Consider the following 27852-nt stretch of genomic DNA (forward strand, 5'->3'; position numbering starts at 1 on the left):
GTCTTTGGAGCCGGAAGAGGTTGATCTTCTGATTGTGGAGCCCTCGGGTCCAGAACCGTCTTTTTCTCGGTCTGTTCCTCTCACCTCGACTCCGGACCCGTACCGGAGTCTCGGAGCCGACGATCTGTCCTTGGTTCCGGGGCGAGAGTCGAACCGACGCTGTTCCGACTCTTCCCCTCGGGGCCTCGGCGCGGATCGATTCGGCTCCGTCCTCGGGGTCGATGCCTTCGGTGCCTGTTTCGGGGATTCTTCCCATTTCTTCGGAGCCGGGAGATTCTTCGATTCGGGACCCGGGGGCTTTCGACCTAATGAGGAAGGTGTTGTCTACCCAGACAACCACATCAGTGGAAGCAGCCTCTCCTCCCCATAAAGGGCCATTATCCTCCTCTGCACCCACGGCCACATCCAAGCGTCGAGCACCAGTGTCTCAGCCACCCCTGGAGGGTGCCTCCTCTTCCTCGGAGGCTTCTTCGGATGCTCCCCACGAAGAAGTCCCTAGGAAAAGATTGTGTAAGAGGAGACACTTGGATTCTCCACAAGAATCCTTGACATCCGATACTGACTTAGATGAGTCAGAAGGGTCCCCTAAGTCACCTTCAGAAGATGTCTCTTTTTCGGACATATTGGAGATCCTGAAACAGAGAGGTGACTGGCAGTCCCTCCCCCCTTCTGAGGATGAGTCAGTTTTGCTGAAGGCATTCGGTGCTCGCCCTTCTTCCTCCTGGGTCACTCCGCCCTTCGACGAATTAATGGAACTTATTGCTCAAGGGCGGGAGGCTCCTGACACAGTGGAACCAGTCCCAAGGAAACCCAGTAAGTATATCACTGCACCCCAGGACAAGACTTACTTAACAAAAGGAGTTCCAGTGGACGCTATGGTGGTGGCAGCGGCCACGAAAAAGGAGATGTCGGAATCTTCCTCATCTGTCCATCCCCTAATAAAGATTCTAGGACTATGGACAGGTATGGGAAGCGCATTTTTAGTTCAGCGGCTTTTTCCATGCGATCCCTGAACTATTTGACCCACTTTACATGACTACAGAGGGATCTAGTCAAAGAGTTGGGAGATACCCTCCAGGGTACTACAGATGCTGCTGTCTCAGAGAAAGTGACAGCGCAACTTAATACCCTTACATCCATTGTGAACTCGTCCATGAGGCTGATCTCTTACGCGGCGAAGGTTCGAGTAGGGCAGCAGCTTCAGCGATTGCTCTTCGCAGACAATCCTGGATGCGCTTATGTTCATTTGCGGAAGCCTTCAAGTCTTCCTTTACTAACGCCCCATTTGACGGTGCCACTCTTTGGCCCCAAAGTAAAGGAGACCCTTACCCGGTGTGAACAGGAGGGAAAGACTCTGTCTGCTGTCGGAGTCCGTTTTTCCACCCCAACCAGACCGTACCCCAAAGGGCAACGTGGTGGAAAAATGTGGTTTCGAAAACCCCAAGGATCTTTCCCAGGCACACAGGGTGATGCCCCTTCTAGAGGCAGAGGAGGGGGCAGAGGTGGAAGACGCCGCCCTGGCGGCAGAGGGGGTCCACAGAATCAAGGTGACAGGGATACACTCCCTGGTAAACCTTTCCAGCACTCCTGAGAGGAGGCCCGACTGTCCTGCTCTGGAGGCAGTCGGGGGGTCGCTTAGCTTTATACCCTCAGGCCTGGCAAAACATAACTACAGACAAGTGGGTAAAAAGCGTGGTTACCAGAGGTTACAACATACCCTTTCTATCCCATCCCATTCCAAAGAAAAGACTCCCAGATGTACCGCCCCATCTGCGAGAGCCAGCAGCTATAGAAATTTCAAAGCTGCTAGAAAAAAGTCATCCAACCAGTCCCAGCGGACCAGCAAGGATTCGGGACTTACTCAAGGGTCTTTTTAGTTCCAAAGAAAACAGGGGACTGGAGGCCCATTCTGGACCTAAGCGACCTCAATACCTTTGTCAAGAAAGAAAAGTTCCGAATGGTCACGCTTCAATCGATCCTTCCATTCTTACAGAAGGACGACTGGATGTGCTCAATAGATCTGAAGGATGCATACTACCACATCAAAATGGCCAGGGCATCCAGAGATCATTTGCGCTTCCGGCTGGGGGCCAGTCACTTTCAATTTCGAGCCCTGCCCTTTGGTCTGACCTCAGCCCCCAGGGTCTTCACCAAATGCATGGCAGTGGTAGCGTCTCACTTGAGACGCCAAGGATTCCAGGTGTTTCCGTATCTGGACGACTGGCTCCTTTCTGCCACCACCCAGCGTCAACTAGTACAGGCCAGAGACTATACTCTTCAACTGTGTGTTCACCTAGGAATTTCCGTGAACTTCGGAAAATCCTTACTTCAGCCATCACAGAGTATCTTGTTCATAGGAGCGGAATTAAACACACATCAGTTAATTCTAAGACTTCCTCCAGAAAGGATACTTTCACTTCAGACTCACATCGTCTTCTTCTCTTGTCCAGGAAATCCCCAGCAAAACTGGTACTGAAGGTTTTGGGACTCATGTCAGCTTCTCTTATTGCAATACCCTTGGGAAGGCTGCACATGAGAGTCCTACAATGGCTACTGTTTGCACAATGGTCGTTCCAACAACTACCTCTAACACACGAGATTCTTATAACGAACACATGCAAAACACACCTAAACTGGTGGCTTCAAACGTGCAACCTTTCCAGGGGGAGACCATTTGTGCTACCCACGCCTACAGTTACGGTGACCACGGACGCTTCCCTGATAGGGTGGGGGGGCATCTTTCAGGGACAGACAGTCCAAGGCGAATGGACCAATTTGGAGTACAATCTGCACATCAATGTTCTAGAGTTGAGGGCAGTGTTTCTAGCGTTGCAACACTTTGCTTCCCTTCTTCCTCTGGGAACTATTGCAGTTCAGACGGACAACATGTCGGTAGTCTGGTACATAAACAAGCAAGGGGGAACCAAGTCCTATCAGCTATGCAGAGAGGCCATGAGAATCTGGCAATGGGCGGAGTCCACGGGTCGCTTTCTAATAGCAACGCACATCCCGGGTCATCCAACGTCATAGCCGACAGGCTGAGCAGAGCAATTCTGTTACCGCACGAGTGGTCCCTAAAACAGTCAGTTGCGAAAAGATTTTTCGCACGTGGGGGCGGCCTTCCTGCGATCTGTATGCGTCTCCAATGAACGCCAAATGCAGGAGCTACTTCGCCCTATTACCCCCTCCAGGGGAACTCCCCAGGGACGCACTGATTCACGATTGGCCCCGGGTCTCCTGTACGCATTTCCTCCATTTCCCTGATATCAAAGTTTCTCCAGAAAGCCAGGAACCTACACAGGACAATAATCCTCATTGCCCCATTCTGGCCTCGTCAAATTTGGTTTCCCTTCCTGAAGACACACTGCATTCGGGGACCCTGGATCCTGGACCCAGAGCCAGATCTATTGACTCACTCGTCAGGGACTCCCCATCCCGCGCTCTTGTCCCTCCATCTAGCAGCTTGGCTGCTCCAATTCCCAACTTAGCCAGGTCTGATCTTCTTTCGCCTGCAGTTCAGAATATATTAGTGGCTTCTCATAAAGCTTCCACTACTAAAACATATTCTAGTAAATGGAAGCGATTTGTATTCTGGGCAAATACACAGCAATTGGATCCTTTTATAGCTCCTTTGAATAAAATATTAGAGTTTTTAACAGACTTGTTCCATCAGGGTGCTTCTCCTGCCACATTAAGAGTTCAGTTGGCTGCCATTTCTAATTTCCATGTGGAAGAATGTGGGGCTCCTGTTATGGCCCACAGACTTTGTAAAGCCTTTTTAAAAGGGGCTTTTCATATTAGACCACCAATTAGATCTCCTACGTCACCTTGGAGTCTAAATTTGTTATCTAAATTAATGTTGCCCCCCTTTGAACCAGCCTCCTCTTGCCCATTGAAATTTTTGTCTTGGAAGACTCTCTTTTTGGTAGCCATTACATCCGCTAGGCGAGTATCTGAACTTCAAGCTCTCTCCATTAAGCACCCATATTTGATCTTTCACTCTGACAGAGTTTCTCTTCGAACTAATTCATCCTTCCTTCCTAAAGTTTGTTCTATTAATAATATTAATCAGTCCATTGAATTACCCACCTTCTTCAAGAATCACTCCAACAAAATGGAGTATATGTTGCACAAATTAGATGTTCACAGACAGCTAAGGTTTTACTTGGATAGAACAAAAGATCACAGAAAAACTGATCAGCTTTTTGTAGCCTTTGCGGATAATAGGAAAGGAGTAGCGGTTACCAAAAGAACTCTTTCTAAGTGGTTAACGGATTGTATCATCTATGTTTATGATTCTTCAAATCAAACTCTTTTGCACAAACCCAAAGGACATTCCACAAGGTCAGTGTCTACATCCCTGGCTCATGCAGCCCGCCTACCACTAGACGCTATTTGTGCGGCTGCTACCTGGTCTAAGCCACATACATTCATTTCTCATTATAAGGTAGACAAGGTTTCTAGGGACAGGGCAACCTTTGGTTCCATTGTGCTCAAGAACGTCCTTCTGTGAGTTCCTCAGGAACAAGGAGCTAGGGACGCTACCCATGTGTAAGAACAAACGGCGAGATTGAACACTATCACATATAGAAGTTATGTCCTTACCATAACGTTCCATGTGGAGTGTTCATCTCGCCTTTGTTCTTACATTCCCACCCTCCCGCCCTTAGGAAGAACGTTCAGTTTTGGTGCCTGGCCTGGGGCATTCTACTTCTGCTTTGCAGTTGTTGTGTATATAGTTGACATGTATATATATGTGTATGTGTCTATATATATATATATATATATATATATATATATATATATATATATATATATATATATATATATATATAGACTCTTAGTTCTGTGCATATGTGATGTAAGCATGAGTGTGCTCTCTCTAGAGACTGGTTTGCTTGCAAACTAGATCTGAGGTAAAGGCAGAGGGGGATTGTGGGTATTAGATTGTCTCGAGCTTCCTCTCGATGCAGAGCTTGCAAGCGGCCGACACGGAGCCGAGGATCGGCTCCGAACCCATGTGTAAGAACAAAGGCGAGATGAACACTCCACATGGAACGTTATGGTAAGGACATAACTTCTATTTATATCATAATTATATTAAATACATTAACCCAACACAGGGTGAAATTCCCAAATAACATTTTTTAAATAAGATTTTTTCTTAATAAAACAATTCACATTTTCTCCTATACCTCAATAAACTTACACAATTAAACACACAAAAAAATGCATTTCTACCTACCCCCAAAATTCAATTATAAATATCTATACATATATAAATTAATTTTATTAAGTATAAACTTTTTGTTTTTTATATTTTTACTATTTTTACATCCTTACACAAATTTACTTTTAATATTAAATTAATCAACTTCATTTACACATCCAATGATTTTTAAATTCTTTTTATATATATATATTATATATGTATTTATATTAAACCCAGTACATTCGTTCTGAAATAAACTAACCAGAATCCATTAGACTTAACATTTAGATGCCCCAATCAATATCCATATTGAGACCCCTAGGATATAAAGTGCCTAAATATACTATTAATTTTGTTTCCAATTTGATCAATTTTCTTTTGAACTCATCACCCCCTATTGTTTGTTCTTCAAAGGGTTTTGCTAATACACTAAAGAAAAAACTATCTACGCTACCCCCATGTGTGTCACAAAAATGTTGTGCCACTGGGCTATCCATTCTCTTATTTCTTACATCGCCCAAGTGCTCTATTATTCTAAGTTTCACCTTTCTTTTTGTTTGCCCCACATACCATTTATAAGGTATACATCCACATCCAGTGATGTGCACTACACCACATGAATTACAGCTAAATTCATTTTTTACCAAAAACTTTTTTCCATTTATCATTCAACCATCAATATTTTTAAATTATCACATACTTTGCAGACCCCACATGGAAGTACTCCCTTTCTTTCTACTATATCTACATTGTTTCTTGTTCTTAGTAACTCTTTTAGATTATTAAATCTACCATACGAAAAGGTAACCCTCTCTGGAAATAGCTTCCCCACTACTTCATCCCTTCATACAACTAGCCAAAGATCATTCACTAACCCCCTAAGTACCTCAGAAAGGGGAGAGAATTTGTTCACAAAGAAAAGGGGTTCTACTCTTACCTTTTCCATTTCATTTTTCCTTTGGTTCCACAGTGCTCAAGAGGGTATTCCCGTGAGCCACCCAAGAAAAAGGTGCTAGGGATGCTGTCCCACATGTAAGAATAAAGGCGAGATAGGACAACATAACATAAACAAGTTATGTACTCACCATAACGTTCCATGTTTATTATCCATCTCACCCTTCATTCTTATGAACCCACCCACCTACCCCTGTCCAAATAATCCTAGAGGACCTGGTAGGAAAATTTTTGTTCCTTTCCTTTATGTTGGAGACCTTTCACTATTGTTTCTCCTTTACCTGCCGGTACAGAATAACTAATTTCTATTATAGTCAGCAGCAAACAAGATCTGAGGGTTGATACCACTGCATGATAGGATGCCTACTTTGCCACGAGCCAACTTAGAGACTTTGAGCTTCTGTAAACGTCCGAGTAAGAGCCGAGGATCTGCTCCAAACCCACATAAAAGAATGAAGGGCGAGATGGTCATGGAACGTTATGGTAAGCACATAGAGCCATTGCCATGATCCTGCCTTGAAGCAGAGGTGACGGCCGAGCTGTTCAGTGTCTTGACTCCGAGTGGAAGTGATGGCTCCGAGAACATCGGAGTTGAACCCAATCCCCCTGGATCTGGCACCACCACCATGGCTCTGAGATCCTTCCAGCTCTGACAGTGTCATTGCTGACTGTACCAGAGATGCTGTTGGAGTCAAGGAAGTGCAGGTCTTCGGATCCGATGTGGACAAACACGGACCTCTGCGGTCTGATGGCTCCGAAACCAAAAGTCAGACTGAGTAGAAATCAACAGTTGGTATGGGCTGGTGGCAGGCTTATGGGTCCAATGAGAGTTGTAGCCATTAAAACTCCCAACTGAATCCAGACCTGAAGAAACTTCTTCATCCTGTCTGCATCTGCTTTGAATTAGGCTTCTAGATGACCTGAGAGATGACAAGGTAGAGGTTGGCCTGGAAGTTCTTCAAGCAGTCTCCTGTAAGAAAGGAAAATGAATAGTATAGGATATCGGCTCTGGAGTGAAAGTGGAGGAGCGATGGACTGGTGATTTTGACCTTGTCAGATCTGAGGGTTTGGAGACTTTTATTTGGGTGAATCTGAACCTGAAATCAAGGAAGGAGAACAATTTAGGGGATCGTTTCCTGGCCTCTTTTCCTTTTGTTGATGAATCTCCCTTAGTCTTTTCAGAAGGCTTTTTGGAAGGAAGTTAAGCTCCAGAAGTAGATGCAGAAGTAGCTGTAGAAGGTATAAAACTTTAAGCACTAGCTTGTTACAGCGCTCGACTAGAGCCCGAAGTTTAAACCCTGCACAGATATCAATTTCAACATTTGCGTGGGCTGAAATCCAGACAATAAAGCACTCCTGGTGAGCATTAGAATTTGGAATCTTATGCTAACAGGAGGTGCATTTTTTTGAACTCTGTGAGCTTGTCAGTCATAATGACGAATAAGAAAATGTAGTAAGAGGGAAGAGATGAATACCAACAATAGTATATCGACAGAAAAAATGACTAGTAATGATGAACAAGATGTATCCTTAGTAAGGGAATTACAGAAATGCACCAGGCCTGTAAACTGAGTAGAGAAATAAGAAATTAACCCACTTTTTTAAAATCTCTATAAAGCAAGTAGAAGATAAGAAATAGGGCAGGTAAGATCAAAGTAGAATAGCTTATAAAGCTGTTAAATGTCTCTAAAAACACTTAAGCTGTTCACTAATGCTCAAGCTACAGTGGACCATATCCATTCACTGAAGTGGCGAATTAGATCTGAAGTAATTCAAAATAAACCAGAGGATTATGAGTAGAGCTGGGAGCAAGAGCTACAGAGATAGTCTTTAGAAATGGCCAAGGTCAGATCTGAGACCCACTGGTTGAGGAATGGAAGAAAAAGACAATGTAAGATCAGGTTCTGTCTTCTTCTGAAAAGCATGAAAAAAGGTGCAGTTCTGTGTTGTGTGTTCAAGTTTAGTAATTAGCTGGTTGCAGGCCATCAGTCTTTGGTACAGAGGATATTGTAGAAAGTACTAAGGTGAGTGTAGGCTTGTATATTAGGAAGCTTCATGCCACTTAAGGGATTGAAGTACAGGAGAGTGAAGTGTCTGGTTATGTGGTTACCTTGCAAACTTTCCAAGTTTATTGTAAGACTGCAGTAGTCGTAATAGTTGTGAGGACTGTAGGTTACTGAAAACTGATGAGGCATATAGGACTAGGGATTATATAGGTGTGAGCTATCTGCAAATTCTGTTAGGAGAGGTTTGACTTTATAAACAAATGTAGTTTATTGAAACAAAAAAGTGAGAAACACCAAAAAAGTGCCAAAAATGAAACCAAAAACAGGCACCGCAAGAAGTAGATGGGATACGACAAGTTATTAAATTTAGCACTAGCATTTTATATTGATATTAGAATATCTTCAGAGCAAATCAGTGTAGTCAGCAAGACCGTAAGTATCTTGGAAAAATCATGCGACTAACCAGCCGACACACCCTTTTACATTTTTATTAAAAGTATCACTTAAGACATAGGTAAACATATATTAACAGAAAAGAAAACAAACCATATTAACACTTATTTTTCCATTTTTATACATTATACATAACATCTTTTCTTTCTTTGTAGCAATCACTCCAGCATTTTTGAAATGCCTCACATACTTGTTGAAGCATTTAATTAATCTTTGATGCATCTTTATTTTGCACTGAATGTTATTTCCACTGATGCTGTAAATGTTAAAAGTTTGTAAAATAAATAAAAAGTAAGATTTCAGATCTTTTTTTTAAGATTTAGTTTCATGTGGCTGCTTTTCTGTTGTATGATCCAACCATGGAATACTGTAACAATGACTTCAAACAGTGCATATTTATAAGAACACTGAGGATGGTTAAAGCAATACTTGGTTCCAGGGCATACAGGGATGAAGCCAGGGTTATGACCCAGACAACTTGGATTCGATTAGCAGCCCAGATGTGAGAGTCACTGACCAGGGAAGAGGGCAGTCAAGAACTGTTGCTGACTCACCCATTCCATCCAATTGTCATTATAGCAACTGGGGATTCACTTTCAACAGCATAAAAGGCTCCTTTCCATTTTAATGCTGTCAGTCTGTCTGGGAAGAGCTGCTAAGCAGAACATCCTTGCTTATCAAGCATTTGTGAACAAGAAAGCAAATATTTTGTCCTTTTTTTTAAAAGACGCAGGAAAAGGTTGTAGCTTATTACTAGCTTACGTATATCAGGTTACTCAAAAACCACTCCACTTTTTCAAAACACTGGTCAGTCTTCTAACAGAAAGGAATCAGAACCTAATGCATAATTTACGTGGGCAAAGTATTATGTGAAGTTACTGGAGATGCCGAACTTTCCTCAGACTTTTTGTTGTTTGCTACAGTAAGAATACATAGCCGATATTTGTGTTCAAACCCAGGTTTACTACTAACCATATATGCCATTGTTAAAAGAAATCGCCCCCCAGGTAATGAGATTTACAACACTTCAGCTGCTGGTTGTCAGGCATCTTAAAATTTACTCACCTGGCAAGGTAATTAGCATGATCAAGCCAGGATTTCTAACAATTATGCTTACATTTCCACAAGCTCCATATTCAACAACAGCCAATCGTATACCCTTACTTACATCTCTTATCTTTTTCTCCAAATGCACTTCTTTTCTCTTTCTCTCACGAAAAAAGGCCTTGAATTTCTTTCTTTTTTCTTCTTTCTTTACTTGTTTTCATTCTTGCAGACAATATCTTCAGTCATTTCTTCTTCCTTTCTGTTTCTTTCTTTCCCACTCTTAGCATGTTTCCACTGATGTAGCTACATGTGAAAGGCATTTCCCTTCTACATTTTTCTTCATTGTAGATGAACCTTGCGTATGCCCCATGACCTGTCCCTCTTCTTGTAAGGTGCAAAATGGTGCATCATACATGCATGTGCATGCCCCCACCTTACTGAAATAATGCTGGCAGACTACTTCCCACTAAGAAGCATCATATTTTTCCAACTTCATGTATGATTTCAGCCTACCAATATGTGCAAACTCAGCTCTGTCAGTCACATATTTCATTTGAGCTATTGGAATGTGATTACTGAAACCAAATGAAGAGATGAAAGCGAACACTAGTAACCAGGAACAAGCAAAAGTTCGCTCTGGAGAACCAAATGAGGGTACAGACCTAGTACCAAGAGAAGGTGGAAGTAACAAGGCAGTTTATTATACAAAAACCCAAACGCTTGTACAAATAATGCGTTTTCGAAAGTCTTCATCAAAGGCAAACAGCAATACACCAAATTTCTCCACTTAAATAAATCCATCAGACCAAGCATGGACCAATGATTTCATTGAAACAATTAAATATAAACGATTCAATTAAAGAATATTTAAAAGCACAAACACTAGTCTTTCACTTAGTATAAATAAGACACAAGTTCCAAAAACCTTATTAATGAATACAAATAGATACGTGATGTAATCTGTGTGTGTGTAACCATGAAAAAAACAATATTAATAATTTTAATAAATCATTTAAAAATTTAAAAGTTGTGTGTGTATATATATATATATATATATATATATATATATATATAAATATTTAAATATATAAAATTGTTTTTTCTAAATCTGTAAACTAATACTGACCTCTAGTGGCAGATTATAATTTTGCACTCCTCAACTTTAAAACTGGCATTATAGAAATTGTATCATTAAGGCCGGGAATCCTAGTAGCTTCTAGTATGATCTGCCAATATAACTCTCTATATTCTAGTTTGGTCTCCCACATACCTCCCCTAATTTCTTTGGGTACCACTTCAATAACAAAAAAATTAAAGGAAGCTGATGGACAATTGAGGATATGTCTAAAAAGTGCGTTGTTCATATTCTCCTTTTTTATTTCATAATAATGTTCATATATCCTTGTTTTTAGCTTCCTCTCAGTTTTTCCAACAGAAAAGGACCCACAGGGGGAACACAAAGCTAAATAAACCACACCATTGGTGTTGCAATTAGAAAATGTGTGGCTCTTAATATACCTATTTCTACTAGGTATACAAATACTGGAACAATTTTCAACATGTGGACATTGAGAACATGAACCACATTTGAAAGTCCCCTTTTTTCTTGATGAATAATCTAGTCTAGGGCCACTTCCAAATTCAAATAGTCTCCTAAAATTCGTGTCCCTCCTGTAAATAAACTTCAATGGTGGGCTTTGAATTTGTTTTAGTTCAGTAATCTGAAGAAAACGTTCCCATTCTCTAGTAATTACTTCCCTGATGTTACGTGAATCCCCCGTATAATCCATTATGTATGCTCCTTCATAACTAAGGTTAGAAGCTAAATCATTGTTATGAGGGTTCACTGTTTCATCGTGATCTAGAATAGGTGCAAATCTCCCTTTCTACCTAAGGCAACTTCATCTATAATGTCTTGAATAAGATTGTCAGGGTAACCCCTTTCCCTAAACATCTGAGAGACTATATCTACTTCCTTAACAAAATCCTCTTCCTCGGAGGTCATCCGACTAATTCTAACTAACTGTCCTTTGAACAGGTTCTTTTTCTGAAAAAATGGGTGACCACTATTATAGTGGAGGTAAGAATTAGAAAAAGTTTATTTCCTGAAAACTTTAGAAGAAAAAGAGTGGTCCAATTTGGTCAAGGAAATGTCCAAATAAACTAGTTCATTGTTATTAAAAGAATAAGTAAAATCTAAAAATTCAGTGGTTCCTTTGAGGTATGTGAGAAATTCTAGAAATCTTTCATAAGAATCCTGCCAAAAAATAACAATGTCATCAAGAAAACATTTATATAAACACCAACAATGGGAAAACTCACTATTAATAACAAATAGTTTCTCCCACCAAGACAAAACAATGTTTGCTTAAGTAGGGGCACATTTTGCCCCCATAGCTACCCCTCTTTCCTGTTTAAAAAATTCCCCCTCAAAATACATAAAATTATTTTTAAGTACTATCTCCATGAGCAGTAGACAGGTGTTAAAGTCATTAGAACCGTAATTACCACTCTCTCTCATGCTTTCCTCCAGCCATAAAAGACCTGTTTCATGAGGACTAGAACCAAAAAGGTCCACTATGTCCAAGGTAACAAACAATACGTTGGAAGGGAAAAGTTCAGGTTTTACGTGTCTTAAAAAATCCCATGAATCCTTCAAGATAGTAGTTCCTTTGTTTGAGAGGGATTTTAATTTTACATCTAAATACTTAGCTAGAGGAGCAGTCATGGAGCCCTCAGAAGAAACTATAAGTCTTAAGGGTGGGGTCCGAAGGATCCTTATGGACCTTCGGAATTCCAAAAACTGAAGGTGTCCTGGGGTACCTATTGTACAAAAAATTAAAAATATCCAAATCTATAGATTCTTCCAATAACAAATCATTTAAAAGCATAGCAATTTTGGAATGAGCTATGTTTACCTCGTTAATAGAAGCCTTGGAATATTTTGAATCATCTAGTAACATTTCTTTCATTTTGGATTCATATAAAATATAATCCATTAAAACTGTACCCCCTCCTTTATCTGGTTCCATAATTCTTAAAGACTTGTTATTGGTAAGTTGATTCAACAACAATTTTTTGTCCTTTGAAAGGTTTGAATATATCTTATGTGTATTAATAGTATTCCTAATCTCCCTTTCCATAATAATTTCTAGATTTTTAAGCTGTGGGTGTAGAGATGGGTTAAAAGTACTTTTTCTCTTAAAAATGGACTGTCCATATACAGATTGCGAGTCTGCCAACACCAAGGCCAAGTTCCTTTTCCGTAAAAACAACTTCATATCAATTATAACCTGAGGAATATTACCTTTTCTGATAGGTATATATTTAAAACCTTTGGAAAACAATTTAAAATGGTCCAGGTTGATTAATTCAGCACTATAATTAAAAATTTTATAATTTCTATGTTCAAAAATATTACCATAGTGTTTGATTTCAACACTGGAATCTGTATTGACTAGTATCTGGGATTCCCCCCATAATAATGATGTTGATTGTAATAAACAGGTTTTTTGTTCCGAATTCTGTTGGATCTCCGAGGGAGGGGGCTGTTCGCTTTCATCTCTTCATTTGGTTTTTGTTCTTTTTGGGATGGCAGAGTTCTCAGGGGCTGAGACCGAGAGTGACTTTCGAGGTGGGGAGAAGGGTGAGCTCCGGAAGGTGATTGGCCAGTTATCGCAACTGGTTGAATTGCTCACTCCAGCATGTCAGTCAGTTGTAGCTATGGCTTCGTTTCGGAGCGTTTGTTCAGGAGTCGAACTCTGTGAAACTCATTCCAATATGGAAGTAAATGATAACAATTCTAAACCGAAACAGGGTGGTTCTGTATCCGTTAACCCTGGTACACAGGATTATGACTATTTTCCACGTTTACTACGGTCCAATACTACCGTTAACGATGCTAATGATGGCCATGATAATCTGTGCTGTTTGGATAATAGAACTGGGGACTTTTCCTTCAGTAGAAGGTGACTTTACTGATAATTATTTGGCTGATTATGATGGTTTTATTGGACAGAACTACCTTTTGCATATTAACTACCCAGGGGTCGGTAACCAGGAAAGAGATACCCGAACCTACAGGGAAAGTTTGGATGCTTTGTATTTTTATATGGACAAATTCAAAAGACTGGGCTGTGATAATACTTTTCTTAAGGAATGTAGAAGTAAGAACATAGTTCCTAAGGGTTTGAGGGTTTCTAAATTTCCCAATCGGGTTGAAAATGGTTCTGTATTTCATTCTGAACTTTTAAAAATTTTTGATAAGTGTGGTTTAGATATTGTTAGGGCTCTTATTGTAGAAAACAAAATAATTAGACATATTTTGTTGGAGAAAATGGAATCTATTAACTCCGCTATTATGCAAGATCTTTTGTTTAGTGTTGAGTCTGAGAAAGCCCTATACTTTAACATATTTAAACAGATTGATTCAGACTGTAAAAATAACATGAGGAGAAAGCAAGGAAAACTGGAAAGAGATATAAAGGAATATCAGGATGATACTGCTTACCCCAAACCTAGGTCGTTTAATTTATACACCCCAGAATGTTATATAGGAACAAATCACAAGCCTACAATTAATAGAAACTCTGTGGGTGAGGAAAACAACAAAGTTTTTACAGAATCTTATCACCCAGACCCTTTGGATTTTCCACCCCTCCCTCGGAGATGCAACAGAATTCGGAACAAAAAACCTGTTTATTACAATCAACATCATTATTACAGGGGGAATCCCAGATACTAGTCAGTACAGATTCCAGTGTTGAAATCAAACACTATGGTAATATTTTTGAACATAGAAATTATAAAATGTTTAATTATAGTGCTGAATTAATCAACCTGGACCATTTTAAATTGTTTTCCAAAGGTTTTAAATATATACCTATCAGAAAAGGTAATATTCCTCAGGCTATAATTGATATGAAGTTCCTTTTTACGGAAAAGGAACTTGGCCTTGGTGTTGGCAGACTCACAATCTGTATATGGACAGTCCATTTTTAAGAGAAAAAGTACTTTTAACCCACCTCTACACCCACAGCTTAAAAATCTAGAAATCATTATGGAAAGGGAGATTAGGAATACTATTAATACACATAAGATATATTCAAACCTTTCAAAGGATGAAAAATTGTTGTTGAATCAACTTACCAATAACAAGTCTTTAAGAATTATGCAACCAGATAAAGGAGGGGGTACAGTTTTAATGGATTATATTTTATATGAATCCAAAATGAAAGAAATGTTACTAGATGATTCAAAATATTCCAAGGCTTCTATTAACGAGGTAAACATAGCTCATTCCAAAATTGCTATGCTTTAAAATGATTTGTTATTGGAAGAATCTATAGATTTGGATATTTTTAATTTTTTGTACAATAGGTACCCCAGGGCACCTTCAGTTTTTGGAATTCCGAAGGTCCATAAGGATCCTTTGGACCCACCCTTAAGACTTATAGTTTCTTCTGAGGGGTCCATGACTGCTCCTCTAGCTAAGTATTTAGATGTAAAATTAAAATCCCTATCAAAGGAACTATCTTGAAGGATTCATGGGATTTTTTAAGATATGTAAAACCTGAACTTTTCACTTCCAACATATTGTTTGTTACCTTGGACATAGTGGACCTTTTTTGGTTCTATTCCTCATGAAACAGGTCTTTTATGGCTGGAGGAAAGCATGAGAGAGAGTGGTAATTACGGTTCTAATGACTTTAACACCTGTCTACTGCTCATGGAGATAGTACTTAAAAATAATTTTATGTATTTTGAGGGGGAATTTTTTAAACAGAAAAGAGGGGTAGCTATGGGGGGCAAAATGTGCCCCTACTTATGCAAACATTGTTTTGTCTTGGTGGGAGAAACTATTTGTTATTAATAGTGAGTTTTCCCATTGTTGGTGTTTATATAAACGTTTTCTTGATGACATTGTTATTTTTTGGCAGGATTCTTATGAAAGATTTCTAGAATTTCTTACATACCTCCAATGAACCACTGAATTTTTAGATTTTACTTATTCTTTTAATAACAGTGAACTAGTTATTTGGACATTTCCTTGACCAAATTGGACCACTCTTTTTCTTCTAAAGTTTTCAGGAAAGAAACTTTTTCTAATTCTTACCTCCACTATAATAGTGGTCACCCATTTTTTCAGAAAAAGAACCCGTTCAAAGGACAGTTAGTTAGAATTAGTGGGATGACCTCTGAGGAAGAGGATTTTGCTAAGGAAGTAGAGATTGTCTCTCAGATGTTTAGGGAAAGGGGTTACCCTGACAATCTTATTCAAGACATTATAGATGAAGTTGCCTTAGGTAGGAAAGGGAGATTTGCACCTATTCTAGGTCACGATGAAACATTGAACCCTCATAACAATGATTTAGCTTCTAACCTTAGTTATGAAGGAGCATACATAATGGATTATACGGGGGATTCACGTAACATCAGGGAAGTAATTACTAGAGAATGGGAACGTTTTCTTCAGATTACTGAACTAAAACAAATTCAAAGCCCACCATTGAATTTTATTTACAGGAGGGACACGAATTTTAAGAGACCATTTGAATTTGGAAGTGGCCCTAGACTAGATAATTCATCAAGAAAAAAGGGGACTTTCAAATGTGGTTCATGTTCTCAATGTCCACATGTTGAAAATTGTTCCAGTATTTTTATACCTAGTAGAAATAGGTATATTAAGAGCCACACATTTTCTAATTGCAACACCAATGGTGTGGTTTATTTAGCTTTGTGTTCCCCCTGTGGGTCCTTTTCTGTTGGAAAAACTGAGAGGAAGCTAAAAACAAGGATATATGAACATTATTATGAAATAAAAAAGGAGAATATGAACAACGCACTTTTTAGACATATCCTCAATTGTCCATCAGCTTCCTTTAATTTTTTTGTTATTGAAGTGGTACCCAAAGAAATTAGAGGAGGTATGTGGGAGACCAAACTAGAATATAGAGAGTTATATTGGCAGATCATACTAGAAGCTACTAGGATTCCCGGCCTTAATGATACAATTTCTATAATGCCAGTTTTAAAGTTGAGGAGTGCAAAATTATAATCTGCCACTAGAGGTCAGTATTAGTTTACAGATTTAGAAAAAACAATTTTATATATTTAAATATATATATATATATATATATATATATATATATATAAAACTTTTAAATTTTTAAATTATTTATTAAAATTATTATTGTTTTTTTCATGGTTACACACACACACAGATTACATCACGTATCAATTTTTATTCATTAATATGATTTTTGGAACTTGTGTCTTATTTATACTAAGTGAAAGACTAGTGTTTGTGCTTTTAAATATTCTTTAATTGAATTGTTTATATTTAATTGTTTCAATGAAATCATTGGTCCATGCTTGGTCTGATGGATTTATTTAAGTGGAGGAATTTGGTGTATTGCTGTTTGCCTTTGATGAAGACTTTCGAAAACGTATTATGTGTACAAGCGTTTGGGTTTTTGTATAATAAACTGCCTTGTTACTTCCACCTTCTCTTGGTACTAGGTCTGTACCCTCATTTGGTTCTCCAATGTGATGACTGAAACCAGGAATACTCTTTCAACAACTTAGGAGGGCTTCCTTCTGTTCAGATGCTGTCTGTATGTCTGAAAAGAACTGCTGAGCAGAGCATCATGGCTGCTCAAGCATTCCGCGAACAGGAAGGCATGGTTTTCTTTCATTTTTTTAAAGTGCAGGAGAACACTGTAGCGTCTTACTTATAATTACATCAGGTTACTGAAAACCCATCCGCATTTTGAAAACACTAGTCTCATCTAACAGAAAGGAGACAAGTCAAAATATAATGCAGAATTTACAGGAGGAAAGTATTGTGCAGTATTACCACAGACACCTAAGTTTCCTCAGACTTTTTTTATTGCTGCAATAAAGATACAGAGCTGATATTGGAGTTCAAACTCAGGCTTGCTACTAACAGCATACACCATTGCAAAGAATTATGCAATATTGCTGCCAGTGCTGAAGTTTCCTCAGAGTTTTTCTTGCTGCACCAGTAGGGATACAGAGTGGATATTTGTGTTCAAATCCAGGTTTGCTTCTAACCACATACACAGTTGCAAGCACAACTCTTCACTCACCCAGGTAATGAGATTTACAACACTTGAGCTGCTGGTTCTCACCAACCTACAATATTCTTATTTGGCAGGGTGAATGCCATGATCAAGAACGTGGTTTCTCTAGGGTGAGTTTTTTCCCTGCACAAATTGTATGGCATGACGCTTATGATTTCCCCAAATGTGAAAACCACAACTGCATAATTTTTCATAGTGGCTGATTGCGTTCGCTCAGTCCCTTGAACTTAAACTAATGAAAAAAAGAGATCCACTTCTTTTTTCTGTTTTACCTAGTTCCCAAACTAGTATGTATAATCAATATTATAATTACAATTCCACAATCTCCTAACTCAATTTACAATCATTTACACTTACTTACACTTGCATTTTTCTCCAAGTGCACTTTCTCCCTCTCTTTCTCTCTAGAAACAGGCATGCATTCCTTTCTCCTTCCCTGTTTTCTTTCTTTTTTTCTTTTCTTTCTCAGAGAAAGGTTCAACAGTCCTTACTACTTTCTTTATTTCTTTCTTTCCTGCAGTCAGTATGTTTCCACCAATGTAGATACTAGTTTTTTGTGTTTAGGGCATTTCCATTTTAAATTTTTCTTCACCACTGCCAAACATTACCTATGCTAAATTAACTATCCCTCTCCTTGTAAGGTGCAAAATGACTACCTTTTGTTCACATGCACACCCAACTCACTAGAATGGTGCTTGCAGACCACTCCTTGCAAAGAAGCATCAGGTGTTGCCAGCCTCAGATATGGTCTTGGCCTACCAACGTGTGCAAACTCAGCTCCTTCAGTCACATATTTCATTTGCGGTATTGCATTGTAATTACGGCAAGTGAGAATACTCTTTTAACAACTTAGAGGGACCCTTTTATGTTTAAATGCTGTGTGTATGTCTGGGTAAGGTTGCTGAGCAGAGCATTCTTGTTGCTCAAGCATTCTATAGTTAGGAAAGCATGTTTTTTGTCCATTGTTTTGAAGACTCTGGGAAAAGATTGTAGCTTTTTACTAGGTTACATACACTACATCAAGTTCTTAGAAGATTATTAGGCTAATGGCCCTAAAGCCCTTACAAGCCTAGCCAGATTTATCCCAAGTTGCCCCATTTGTCAGTGGTTAGGTGAGTGAAGTTTGCAGAGGTAAGGATCTATGGTAGTTAATACCAGCTTCCTCTGTCCAGGAGGGATATGGGCGGCACCCCAGGAGTGAATTTGCGGCCACCTCTCCAGTCTCTGGAAGATGCATCTATCTCTATAGCAAGACCTGTTCATGTCAGAGGCTAGGTTAAGATCTCTGGAGCGTGTGACCCTCGTGCAGTTTGATTTACGAATATGTAGTATTTCCTTCAGGGCCAGGTCAGAGACTCCCCTATAAGCCAGGCACAGGTCACCCATTAGCAACATATAAGAGAAAGAATACAAGCGACAGGGCTTTCAGTCTTTCCACATAAGTCTTGTTTTCTGTACCCTGTAATTTCTTGATGAGAAATCTCTGAGGTCTATCCAGTTGTTGCAGGTGTCTAGTGAGTTACATTCATGCTTTAAGTTGTTTAAAAGACACCATGGGATGTTGTCTGCTCCGATTGATGCCATGTTTTTGGCCTTGGAGAGAGCCAAGATGACCTGCTGTCTTGAAGATAATAGGTTGAGGAATGGTGGCAGGTCTACTTTGGGGGATGACTGGAGGGGACAGGGGGTGGAGTTTTCTCCAAATCAGTCAGCGAACAGGTTGGCTATTACCTCTGGTTGAGTATGGGTGGTGCTATCCTCAACCATTTCAGCTCATAGCTGGGTATTTCCTTTTAGATTTCAGATTAAAGAATGCCTTATGATTTTTCTTAGCTAGGGAGGGTACTTTTGCTTCTAATTAGCTTTGGAGGACTTGACAAGATCTCCAATTTGTTTGCTTAAGCTAGAGAGTGATATCTTCCTCTGCTGAGCCAGTTCTCTCTTATTCTGGACATTAGTTTTTTCTCTTGTATAGCCTGTTTATACTAGGGGTCCACCAAGGTGGCTTTTCGGCAAGATCTGGTTTTAATCTGGTCAGGTACACCTGATTCTATACAACTGCTTAAGTGGTTATACAGGGTACTGGTGTACACCTGTGCATAGAGTCCATGTTATCTGCATTCGAGGGGGGCTTTGAAACTTCTTACACCATCACTTAGTAGGAGGTAGTATGTCTTTGAAAAATTCTTAAGCATTTTTGAGCTTAATAGCGTATCTGGCCTTATAATTACATTGAACAAGACTGGTTTATGGTACGATCTTACCAAAGAGAACATCAGAAAGGGTGCATGCAGTGCTCTACCATGTTAGTGAGTACTATGCCCAGGACATTTGAGCATCTTGTGGGTGTGCTGAGTAGCTGTTCCAGAGCATTTGCATCGACAAAGTCCAAGAACCTTTGAGCCAGCATGTTTGTGGTTGTGTTTGTTTCCCAGTCAATGGTAGGATAATTAAAATCACCCATGAGTAAGGTGTTGGGCTGTATGGCAAGTGACTCCAGTAAATCCAAGTATGCGGCATGCTTTTCCTGTTTTGTGGTGGAGGACTTGTAGCTAGCTGTATGGAGTAGCTCAAGAGAGTCACTGTTTGACCAGTCTTGAGGTGTACTTATCCTTAATGAAGATGGATACAGCTCCTGCTTTGGTTCTTTCATGCTCAGTTTGTGGTCTGAACGTATGAAAGGCATTGTAGCCCTGCATTGCTGTGGTATTTCCACACCTTTGAACCATGCCATACAGATGCCAGTATCTTCCAAAGTGAGGAGTCCTTCCAGGGCTCCTAGGATTAACATTAGATTTTGTAGTGTTATGCCTTATGGGCTTATTTGTTGAGACACTGGTGTTTGTGTTATTATGTGTTGTGGTTGGTTTTGAAATTATCTGTGTAAGTGGTTTCCATTTGGGAGGATTCTGATGAGTTTTTTCTAGACAGGATTTTGTTATGTTGGGAGGTTGGTTATTTTGACACTGCCTGAAAAGGCAGAATAGGGGTGGCTAATGCCTTTGCCAGTATCCAAAAGCCTAGAGAAGATAGGTGCAGACCATCTCTGGCAAAGCAGAGTTTCCTGTTGACCCTATCTTCCCAGGCTTACAGATAATAATCCCCCTTGGTCTGACACCAGAAACTAAGCCAATTGTTAAAGTCAGTCATTTTTTTGTTTGTATTGTGGCAACATCCTTGGAGAAGGTAGAGTGCTGCTTAAGGCTAGGCTTGTACCTGCGTGTGACACACAATCTGAAAATTCAGTAATGTCTGTTTTCATATAGTCACAAACCAAGAAACAGAATATGGAACTTAGTGCCAATAAAAACCGAAAATACCAAAAGCAAAGCACTAAAAGGAAATAAGGCTGCAGGCACTGTTACGTAGGATTTATTCAGGAAACACAAAATCATAAACGCTGACAAAACTCCACACTGCGTTTTCGTTCCACGATTGACTTCATCAGACAACTGTCTGATGAAGTCAATCTAGGAACGAAAACGCAGTGTGGAGTTTTGTCAGCGTTTATGATTTTGTGTTTCCTGAATAAATCCTACGTAACAGTGCCTGCAGCCTTATTTCCTTTTAGTGCTTTGCTTTTGCTGTTTTCATATAGTCCAGTGAGGTACATCTGAAGTCATTCTCTCCTGACATGGACTATGATGGAGTCGTACTGGTACTTGTGGTTGAGTGACTTGAGTGCTTGAGTGATCCTGGCACCTGACAGGCAGCTAACCATAACCCGTTCCTTATCCAGCCTGGTGAGGGGAACATCCGTGTCTCTCACAATGGAGTCATCTATTAGGTTTTGTGGTGTTATGCCTTATGGGCTTATTTGTTGAGACACTGATGTTTGTGTTATTATGTGATCTGAAGTAGTTAACTTCATCTGATCAGCAACCTGTGGGTATCGGATCTGACCCAGATCCGAGCCGGCAGCTTTCCAAGCTAGAGATCCGAGCTCCAAGCTTCTCCCCTTACCCATAATACCCTGCTACCTCCCTCCAGTCCCCATATCTTGTTTGCCACAGCTTCTTGAAGCACGAATGATGAGCTCTTGGCGGTTTTGTGAGGGGTTTAATAGGGTTTTTTGCTCTGTTTTTCTCAAACTCAATTGTGTGTGTGTATATTAATCGACCCTTAGTTTATTTAGCTTAAATTGTTTTAGTAGTCAGTTAGTCTTAACCTTTCCCTTATCTGTGTGTGAAGGTGTGTGTGTGTGAGTTGTCATGGCCGAAGGCCCTAAGGCCATATTTTCTAAATGCTCCAAGTGTGGTCATAAGCTGTCTCCAACCAGTGGCCACACTCAGTGCGTTATTTGCCTGGGGGTGGCTCATTTATCATCAGGCTGCCAGATCTGTGCCGCCTTCAACCCCAGGACTTTGAGGGACAGGAGGACCAAGTTAATCCTTGCGGGCCTTTTGCCCGCGGATTCTGCTTCTTCCTCCTCTCCCTCAGTGGTACCAGCCACAGCTGCGGCTATTCAGCCAACTGTTCCTGCTCCCCTGGCTGGGACTCAAACTCCCACTGTGTCCCAGGGAGAGAGGGACTCCAGAAAGAAAGATAGGCAAGATAGAGAGAAGGAAAGAGAAAGGGAGAGGCACAGGAACCACAAGTGGTGGGCCGATTCTGCCCCCTCTGCCCCGCTGGCTAAGCAGCTTTGTTCTCCCTTGAAGGTCTCCGGGTCTTCCCCCTCTTGGCTCCGTTCTCCACGTTTCTCGCCAGAGGAGGAGACCAGGTCACCTTCGAGGTCGTTGAGGCGGCCTTCCCGGCCAGCCTCTGCGGCTTCTTCTAGATCAACGAGGAGCCTTTCGGACATGGACCGGATGATGCGTCGCTTCCTCCAGGCCCAGATGCAGATGGGAGTGCTCTTGCCTCCCTCCCCACTGGGGGGGTGGGGAGCTTGACCCCTTTCTGTGCCCCCATTGCTCCTTCTTCCATCTATTATCGGGTTTCGGAGCCGTTTGATCCGGGTAGCATCGGCGCTGATAGTAATCACTACTTCGCCGGCTGTACCCTCGAGTTTGTCAGGTTCTTTTTCGGATCCGAGCTCTCGGGGCCGTGAGCAGAGCCTCTGATCCGGAGGGGTGACTGTGTCTTCGGCTCTGATGCGGTCAGAGCACACTTCTCTTTCGGGTCCAATCACTTCGGTTCAGGTGCCGATCCATGCATCAGATCTGAGTGGGCTGCTCTCGGATCCTAGGGAGAGCGGTTCACCTTCGGCCTTCGTCGTGGAGAGGGTCCTCTCGAGGGATTCAAGGCCCAAGGCTCGTGCTATGGATCCACCCACCATTCCCTCGCAGACCGGCCTGTCTTCCATCATCCGGCCCCAGGGACAGCCTGCGTCTACATCCCAGATGGTTCCCCTAGAGGAACAGGACCTGGTTGGTGAGCCCTCCTCGGACAGCCCCCCCGAAGAGGTTCCTCACAAACTAAAGTGTAAAAGGAGGCACTTGGACTCCTCCGAGTCCCTCACAGAAGACACTGACTTGGAGGAAGGGGAAAGTTCCCCCAGGTCACCCCCCGAGGACGTCTCCTTTGGAGACATCATGGAGATGCTGTGCATTAGAGGGGGGTTGTCAGCCCAAAAACCTTCCTCGGATGAGTCTGTGTTTCTGGAGGCGTTTGACACAGGCCCATCTACCTCTTGGGTGTCCCCTCTGGCCAACCCCCTGGTCGATCTTATAACTACCAGGGCGTGGAAGGAGCCGGACACTGTAGAGCCGATTCCCAGGAGACAAGATAAGATCCTTAGTCCCTCGACAGACAGGACGGCATGGAACAAAGGTTCCCCAGTAGATGCCATGGTGGTGGCGGCTGCCACCAAGAAGGAACTGGCACAGGATAGTTCCTTGGTACATCCTCCCGACAAGGAGTCTCGGACGATGGACCACATTGGAAAGCGGATGTTCGCTTCAGCCACCTTCTCTGTAAGGGCGCTGAACTCCTTGGCACACGTGATTCGCCTTCAGCGGGATCTAATCAAAGAGTACGCTGGGTCACCCCCAGAGTCCATGTCGGCCGAGGACAAACGAACCTTCTCTGCACGAATGGCCACTCTAAAGTCAGTATCCAACACTTCTATGTGGCTTCTCTCCCATGCCACGGAGGGGGCGGCTAGAGCCAGCGGAGCAGGCATCGCCTTGCGGAGTCATGCCTGGCTCCGTCTTTGCAATTTTGCGGAACCATTCAAGGTGTCCTTCGCGAACGCTCCCTTTGACGGTTCTACATTGTTTGGCAAGACCGTCTGCGATACGCTACTCCAGAGCGAGAAAGACGGGAAGACGTCTGCCGTCGGAATCCGCTTCTCGGCTCCTCAAAGGTCCTTTTCCAGGAACCAGAGAGGACAAAAGAAGATGTGGTTCCGGAAATCTCAACAATCCCGTTTCGCTCCGGACCCTTTGTCCTTCAGAGGCTGGGGAGGACAAGGCGGATGCCTGCCCAGAGGCAGAGGGGGGCCGAAGAATTTCGGGTCGAGGGAAACCTTTTCCTACCGACCTGCGCAGCAACCCTGAGGGGTTGCCTGACTGCTCCTCTCTGGAGGCAGTCAGGGGGCGTTTCTCGGAACACCTAGCACATTGGGAGTCCATCACGACAGATCGCTGGGTGCTCTGAATAATATCCAGAGGTTACTCTATTCCCTTCGTGAATCCTCCCCCTCAGTTGGGACGCCTCCCCGATGTCCCACCCAATCAGAGGGAGGCGGCAGCTTTAGAGATAAAAGAGCTGCTAAGAAAAAAAGCCATCCAGCGCGTCCCCCCAGGCCAGTCCGGATCAGGCAATTACTCCAGGTTCTTTTTGGTGCCAAAAAAGACGGGGGACTTGAGGCCAATTCTCGACCTGTCTACATTGAACCTGTCCGTTGCCAAGGAGAAATTCCTGATGGTCACCATTCAATCTATTCTCCCCTTCTGCAGGAGAACGATTGGATGTGCTCCATAGACCTCAAGGATGCGTACTATCACATTCTAATGCACAGGTGATCCAGGAGATTTGTCCGCTTTTGGTTAGGGGCCAGTCATTATCAGTTCAGGGTCCTCCCTTTTGGTCTCACTACAGCCCCCCAGGGTGTTCACCAAGGTCATGGCGGTTGTAGCGGCCCACCTGAGTCTTCAGGGAATACAGGTCTTTCCTTACCTGGACGACTGGCTCCTCGCCGCTCCCACCAGGCATCTACTATGCTCGGCCAGGGATTATTTCATGCGTTTGGCTCACCAGTTTGGGATCACTATAAATTACAAAAAATCATCCCTTCAGCCTGCTCAGGTCCTGGACTTTATAGGGGCCAGAATAGACACGCTTCAGTCCAAGGCCTTCTTGACGTCGGATAGACTCCGCAACCTAACTCTCCATGTCTTAGCTCTTCTACAGTCTCCGGCCCCACCTGCAGAATTAGTCCTGAGGGCTCTAGGGTCAATGGTGGCAGCTATCAACCTTTCACCACTAGCCCGCTTGAATATGAGGGTTCTTCATTGGACCTTGCAGGTCCAGTGGTCCATCCTTCGACATCCGTTGTACTCCCTGATTCCCCTCAACAGGGTTTGCAGGGAATCTCTGCATTGGTGGCTCCATTCCCAAGAGCTTTGGGAAGGGCGGCCCTTTTTGATACCTCTACCCCAAGCCACGGTGACCATGGATGCTTCTCGCCTAGGGTGGGGGGGGGCATTGCATGGGCAGAACCATCCAAGGCACATGGACTCCAACAGAGACCGTTCTGCATATCAGTGTTCTGTAGATAATGGCAGTGCTTCTAGCATTGCAAGCTCTCCATGCCCTTTTTCCTCTAGGGACTATTGCAATTCAGACAGACAACATGCCAATGGTCTGGTACATGAACAAACAGGGGGGGGACCAGGTCTTACCCCCTTTGCCGAGAGGCTATGAGAGTTTGGGAGTGGGCGATATCCGCCAACCGTTTTCTGCTAGCAACGCACATCTCGGGTCGGTCCAACATTTTAGCAGACAAGCTGAGTCAAACTATCCTCCCACCTTACGAGTGGTCTCTGAACCCCTTGGTAGCGAAACAGATAGTCCTCAAATGGGGTCAACCTTGCTGCGATCTGTTCGCATCGCCTTCGAACGCAAAGTGCAGCGAGTTTTTTGCTCTAATCCCTCCACCGGGGGAGAGCCCCAGAGACGCTCTATTTCATGCTTGGCCATCCGGTCTTCTTTATGCTTATCCTCCTCTCCCGTTAATGACAAAATTCTTGCAGAAAGCTTGTCTGTTGGGGAGCAAGGTTATCCTCATAGCCCCATTCTGGCCTCGTCAAACCTGGTTCCCATACCTGCGGTCTCATCTCATAGCTCCTCCTTGGATCTTAGATCCCATTCCGGATCTGATTTCTCATCCTTCGGGATTGAAAACTCCGAACCTGGATGACCTCAAGCTTTCGGCTTGGTTGATCCAGTTCCGTTAGTGGCTAGGACTCCCGGCATCTCGTCCGGAGTTAAATCCATCCTCGTGGCAGCACATAAGCCTTCTACCAGGAAAGTCTACAACAGTAAATGGAAACGTTTTTCTATCTGGGCCGGGGGTAGGAATTTGGACCCCTTTACGGCTTCCATTCCAGTAGTACTTGAGTTCTTATCCCACATTTTTCATCAACAGGCCAGTTCTTCAACTGTGAAGGTTCAACTGGTGGCCATTTCCCACTTCCACATTGGAGACAATCTTGGTCCCTTAGCTTCCTCTAAGATCTGTAAGACCTTTTTGAAGGGCACTTTTCTTTTAAGACCTCCTGTCAAGAATGTGGTTCTTCCATGGGATCTAACCTTAGTCCTCCAGGCTCTTACTGCCCCCCCCCCCCCCTTTGTGCCTGCAGCTTCGGTTGACTTGAAGTATTTGTCTTGGAAAACTGCCTTCTTGATTGCTATTACCTCAGCTTAGAAGGGTATCGGAGCTTCAGGCCCTTTGTACTAAACCTCCGTATCTTGTCTTCCATAAGGACAGAGTATCCCTCAGGATTAATCCCACCTTTTTACCTAAAGTGGCTTCCAAGGCTAACATCAACCAATCCATTAATCTGCCTGTTTTCTTCCCTAACTACCAGAACAAAGGAGAGTACAGACTCCATTCATTAGATGTGCATAGACAGTTGCGCTTTTATTTGCACAGAACAGCTGCCTCTCGTAAGTCGGAGCAGCTCTTTGTTTCCTTTGCTAAGCCAGTAACGAAGGTGACTCTAGCTAGGTGGATATCTCACTGCATTTGGCTCACGTACAAAATTTCTGGTTGGCCAGAGCCAGTGGGGGTTCTTGCTCATTCTACCCGTTCTATGGCTACCTCTGCTGCCTTTTGGTCAAGGGTACCATTGGATGACATTTGTTCTGCGGCTACTTGGGCTTCCGTTCATAGCTTTATTTCACATTATAAATTAGATCTGATATCCAGAGGGAGGACAGCCTTTGGCTCTGCAGTGCTCCAGAATATTCTTTCTTGAGGACCTTCCAAGTTTTTTGGTAGCTGGGGACTGTCCCACAGATTATCTGAAGTAGTTAACTTCATTTGATCAGCAAAGAAGTTATGTACTCACCATAACGTTCCATCTGAGTAGGTAACTTCATTTGTCAGCAACCGACCCCCCCTCCGTCCCCCTAACCTGTAGTTAGTTACCTGAATAATTAAGTGATTCACTCCTGGTAGGTATCGGGTTAGGATGTTCAGGTTTTTGCTTGTTTTGGTGCTGTCTGATAATTGGGCAAACTCGATCTGAGGACTGGAGGGAGGTAGCATGGTATTATGGGTAAGAGAGAGGAGCTTGGAGCTCGGATCTCTAGCTTGGAAAGCTGCCCGCTCGGATCCGATACCTACAGGTTGCTGACAAATGAAGTTACCTACTCAGCTGGAACGTTATGGTGAGTACATAACTTCTTTTTTTGGTTGTTTGCATTGTTGTGTAAGTAGTTTCCGTTTGAGAGGATTCCAATCTTTTGGTAAGTTAGTAGTGAGTACCTCCACATATGTGGGTTTATGTGTCATGTCCTTATTTAGTATGGGAAGTGTGTGTGTGTGTGCGCGCGCGCGTGCTAACAAACTTTTGGCATTTGATTTGTTCTTATATGAAAGTCTTGCCTACAGTTTCCTAATGACACT

General features: G+C 42.4%; 1 protein-coding gene and 1 non-coding gene across 2 annotated transcripts in view; both read left to right on the top strand.

The window, feature by feature from the left end:
• The window catches only part of LOC122793033 (cyclin-dependent kinase 2-like), a 956998-nt gene that overhangs the window by 514625 nt on the left and 414521 nt on the right, over positions 1 to 27852 (top strand). The window lies entirely within an intron of this gene.
• On the top strand, positions 17837 to 18001 carry LOC122793793. The gene has a single exon (XR_006363538.1). It is a non-coding gene; the product is annotated as a U1 spliceosomal RNA (small nuclear RNA).

This window comes from Protopterus annectens, chromosome 2.part0, assembly GCF_019279795.1.
Source record: "Protopterus annectens isolate FY-2018-M chromosome 2.part0, PAN1.0, whole genome shotgun sequence".
NCBI lineage: Eukaryota > Metazoa > Chordata > Ceratodontiformes > Protopteridae > Protopterus > Protopterus annectens.